This window comes from Leptonotus elevatus, unplaced genomic scaffold (assembly GCF_054856555.1).
Source record: "Leptonotus elevatus isolate MCC_2025b unplaced genomic scaffold, RoL_Lele_1.0 HiC_scaffold_78, whole genome shotgun sequence".
Taxonomy (NCBI): domain Eukaryota; kingdom Metazoa; phylum Chordata; class Actinopteri; order Syngnathiformes; family Syngnathidae; genus Leptonotus; species Leptonotus elevatus.
The window spans coordinates 87,501-92,500 of NW_028233745.1; positions in this window are offsets into that span (position 1 = coordinate 87,501).

The following is a 5,000-nucleotide window of genomic DNA, read 5'->3' on the forward strand; positions in this document are numbered from 1 at the left end:
GAAAAAATTTCCAAGTTTGGCTGACTTAGAAAAAATTCGAGAACCAGGATGAGGAGGGGGAAAATGTGGCCAGTCAGGCCGACCTGAAGTGCCTCTTAGGCGGATAAGGGTTGGGCGAAACTCCCTTGAAAGTGGCACTCTGAAAAAATTTCCAAGTTTGGCTGACTTAGAAAAAATTCGAGAACCAGGATGAGGAGGGGGAAAATGTGGCCAGTCAGGCCGACCCGAAGTGCCTCTTAGGCGGATAGGGGTTGGGCGAAACTCCCTTGAAAGTGGCACTCTGAAAAAATTTCCAAGTTGGGCTGACTTAGAAAAAATTCGAGAACCAGGATGAGGAGGGGGAAAATGTGGCCAGTCAGGCCGACCCGAAGTGCCTCTTAGGCGGATAGGGGTTGGGCGAAACTCCCTTGAAAGTGGCACTCTGAAAAAATTTCCAAGTTTGGCTGACTTAGAAAAAATTCGAGAACCAGGATGAGGAGGGGGAAAATGTGGCCAGTCAGGCCGACCTGAAGTGCCTCTTAGGCGGATAAGGGTTGGGCGAAACTCCCTTGAAAGTGGCACTCTGAAAAAATTTCCAAGTTTGGCTGACTTAGAAAAAATTCGAGAACCAGGATGAGGAGGGGGAAAATGTGGCCAGTCAGGCCGACCCGAAGTGCCTCTTAGGCGGATAGGGGTTGGGCGAAACTCCCTTGAAAGTGGCACTCTGAAAAAATTTCCAAGTTTGGCTGACTTAGAAAAAATTCGAGAACCAGGATGAGGAGGGGGAAAATGTGGCCAGTCAGGCCGACCCGAAGTGCCTCTTAGGCGGATAGGGGTTGGGCGAAACTCCCTTGAAAGTGGCACTCTGAAAAAATTTCCAAGTTTGGCTGACTTAGAAAAAATTCGAGAACCAGGATGAGGAGGGGGGAAATGTGGCCAGTCAGGCCGACCCGAAGTGCCTCTTAGGCGGATAGGGGTTGGGCGAAACTCCCTTGAAAGTGGCACTCTGAAAAAATTTCCAAGTTTGGCTGACTTAGAAAAAATTCGAGAACCAGGATGAGGAGGGGGGAAATGTGGCCAGTCAGGCCGACCCGAAGTGCCTCTTAGGCGGATAGGGGTTGGGCGAAACTCCCTTGAAAGTGGCACTCTGAAAAAATTTCCAAGTTTGGCTGACTTAGAAAAAATTCGAGAACCAGGATGAGGAGGGGGGAAATGTGGCCAGTCAGGCCGACCCGAAGTGCCTCTTAGGCGGATAGGGGTTGGGCGAAACTCCCTTGAAAGTGGCACTCTGAAAAAATTTCCAAGTTTGGCTGACTTAGAAAAAATTCGAGAACCAGGATGAGGAGGGGGGAAATGTGGCCAGTCAGGCCGACCCGAAGTGCCTCTTAGGCGGATAGGGGTTGGGCGAAACTCCCTTGAAAGTGGCACTCTGAAAAAATTTCCAAGTTTGGCTGACTTAGAAAAAATTCGAGAACCAGGATGAGGAGGGGGGAAATGTGGCCAGTCAGGCCGACCCGAAGTGCCTCTTAGGCGGATAGGGGTTGGGCGAAACTCCCTTGAAAGTGGCACTCTGAAAAAATTTCCAAGTTTGGCTGACTTAGAAAAAATTCGAGAACCAGGATGAGGAGGGGGGAAATGTGGCCAGTCAGGCCGACCCGAAGTGCCTCTTAGGCGGATAGGGGTTGGGCGAAACTCCCTTGAAAGTGGCACTCTGAAAAAATTTCCAAGTTTGGCTGACTTAGAAAAAATTCGAGAACCAGGATGAGGAGGGGGGAAATGTGGCCAGTCAGGCCGACCCGAAGTGCCTCTTAGGCGGATAGGGGTTGGGCGAAACTCCCTTGAAAGTGGCACTCTGAAAAAATTTCCAAGTTTGGCTGACTTAGAAAAAATTCGAGAACCAGGATGAGGAGGGGGGAAATGTGGCCAGTCAGGCCGACCCGAAGTGCCTCTTAGGCGGATAGGGGTTGGGCGAAACTCCCTTGAAAGTGGCACTCTGAAAAAATTTCCAAGTTTGGCTGACTTAGAAAAAATTCGAGAACCAGGATGAGGAGGGGGGAAATGTGGCCAGTCAGGCCGACCCGAAGTGCCTCTTAGGCGGATAGGGGTTGGGCGAAACTCCCTTGAAAGTGGCACTCTGAAAAAATTTCCAAGTTTGGCTGACTTAGAAAAAATTCGAGAACCAGGATGAGGAGGGGGAAAATGTGGCCAGTCAGGCCGACCCGAAGTGCCTCTTAGGCGGATAGGGGTTGGGCGAAACTCCCTTGAAAGTGGCACTCTGAAAAAATTTCCAAGTTTGGCTGACTTAGAAAAAATTCGAGAACCAGGATGAGGAGGGGGAAAATGTGGCCAGTCAGGCCGACCCGAAGTGCCTCTTAGGCGGATAGGGGTTGGGCGAAACTCCCTTGAAAGTGGCACTCTGAAAAAATTTCCAAGTTTGGCTGACTTAGAAAAAATTCGAGAACCAGGATGAGGAGGGGGAAAATGTGGCCAGTCAGGCCGACCTGAAGTGCCTCTTAGGCGGATAGGGGTTGGGCGAAACTCCCTTGAAAGTGGCACTCTGAAAATATTTCCAAGTTGGGCTGACTTAGAAAAAATTCGAGAACCAGGCTGAGGAGGGGACCATCTGGCAAGGGAGTCCGACCTAAAGTGCATCTAAAGCGGATATGGGTTGGTCGAGCCTCCCTTGATTTGCCCTGGAGCTCCCACGTCTTAAAAAGGTCTCTCCTATAATTGTACACCAACCATTTTGAGGTTTGGGTGCAAACCTCTCGAATGGGGGGACTCGGTCCCCTATCTACAGCGCCCCTAATGACGACAGGTGGTACTGCGCCCCTGGTAGCCCGGCCATTGAAAATGAATGGGCCCATTCATTTCAATGGGGAATTTCGACCCCTGGTTGCCCGCCATTCATTTCAATGGGGAATTTCGACCCCTGGTCGCCCGCCATTCATTTCAATGGGGACTTTCGACCCCTGGTTGCCCGCCATTCATTTCAATGGGGGATTTCGACCCCTGGTCGCCCGCCATTCATTTCAATGGGGGATTTCGACCCCTGGTAGCCCGCCATTCATTTCAATGGGGGACTTCGACCCCTGGTAGCCCGCCATTCATTTCAATGGGGGACTTGGACCCCTGGTAGCCCGCCATTCATTTCAATGGGGGATTTCGACCCCTGGTCGCCCGCCATTCATTTCAATGGGGGATTTCGACCCCTGGTCGCCCGCCATTCATTTCAATGGGGGATTTCGACCCCTGGTAGCCCGCCATTCATTTCAATGGGGGACTTCGACCCCTGGTAGCCCGCCATTCATTTCAATGGGGGACTTGGACCCCTGGTAGCCCGCCATTCATTTCAATGGGGGATTTCGACCCCTGGTCGCCCGCCATTCATTTCAATGGGGGACTTCGACCCCTGGTTGCCCGCCATTCATTTCAATGGGGGATTTCGACCCCTGGTCGCCCGCCATTCATTTCAATGGGGGATTTCGACCCCTGGTAGCCCGCCATTCATTTCAATGGGGGACTTCGACCCCTGGTTGCCCGCCATTCATTTCAATGGGGGACTTCGACCCCTGGTTGCCCGCCATTCATTTCAATGGGGGATTTCGACCCCTGGTTGCCCGGCATTCGTTCCTATGTGGCGGGGGATTTCAACCCCAGGTCGCCCTCGTGTGGTTCTTTTTGGCGCAGCTGACGGGCTCCGCTGCTCATGGAGGTTTGCTAGTGGAGGATAACCCCCTGCCTGGGCAACTCGAACGCCCGGCATTCGTTCCTTTGTGGCGGGGGATTTCAACCCCAGGCCGCCCTCGTGTGGTTCTTTTTGGCGCAGCTGACGGGCTCCGCTGCTCATGGAGGTTTGCTAGTGGAGGATAACCCCCTGCCTGGGCAACTCGAACGCCCGGCATTCGTTCCTATGTGGCGGGGGATTTCAACCCCAGGTCGCCCTCGTGTGGTTCTTTTTGGCGCAGCTGACGGGCTCCGCTGCTCATGGAGGTTTGCTAGTGGAGGATAACCCCCTGCCTGGGCAACTCGAACGCCCGGCATTCGTTCCTATGTGGCGGGGGATTTCAACCCCAGGTCGCCCTCGTGTGGTTCTTTTTGGCGCCGCTGACGGGCTCCGCTGCTCATGGAGGTTTGCTAGTGGAGGATAACCCCCTGCCTGGGCAACTCGAACGCCCGGCATTCATTCCTATGGGGCGGGGGATTTCAACCCCAGGTCGCCCTCGTGTGGTTCTTTTTGGCGAAGCTGACGGGCTCCGCTGCTCATGGAGGTTTGCTAGTGGAGGATAACCCCCTGCCTGGGCAACTCGAACGCCCGGCTCCCCCCCGGTCCGCTGGAGCTCCTCCGACGGCCAGCAACAAGCCCCGAAGACGGGCGCGCTCCCCGCGGTCCGCTGGAGCTCCGCCAACGGCCAGCAACAAGCCCCGAAGACGGGCGCGCTCCCCGCGGTCCGCTGGAGCTCCGCCAACGGCCAGCAACAAGCCCCGAAGACGGGCGCGCTCCCCGCGGTCCGCTGGAGCTCCTCCAACGGCCAGCAACAAGCCCCGAAGACGGGCGCGCTCCCCGCGGTCCGCTGGAGCTCCTCCAACGGCCAGCAACAAGCCCCGAAGACGGGCGCGCTCCCCGCGGTCCGCTGGAGCTCCGCCAACGGCCAGCAACAAGCCCCGAAGACGGGCGCGCTCCCCCCGGTCCGCTGGAGCTCCTCCAACGGCCAGCAACAAGCCCCGAAGACGGGCGCGCTCCCCGCGGTCCGCTGGAGCTCCGCCAACGGCCAGCAACAAGCCCCGAAGACGGGCGCGCTCCCCCCGGTCCGCTGGAGCTCCTCCGACGGCCAGCAACAAGCCCCGAAGACGGGCGCGCGCTCCCCGCGGTCCGCTGGAGCTCCTCCGACGGCCAGCAACAAGCCCCGAAGACGGGCGCGCTCCCCCCGGTCCGCTGGAGCTCCTCCGACGGCCAGCAACAAGCCCCGAAGACGGGCGCGCTCCCCCCGGTCCGCTGGAGCTCCTCCAACGGCCAGCAA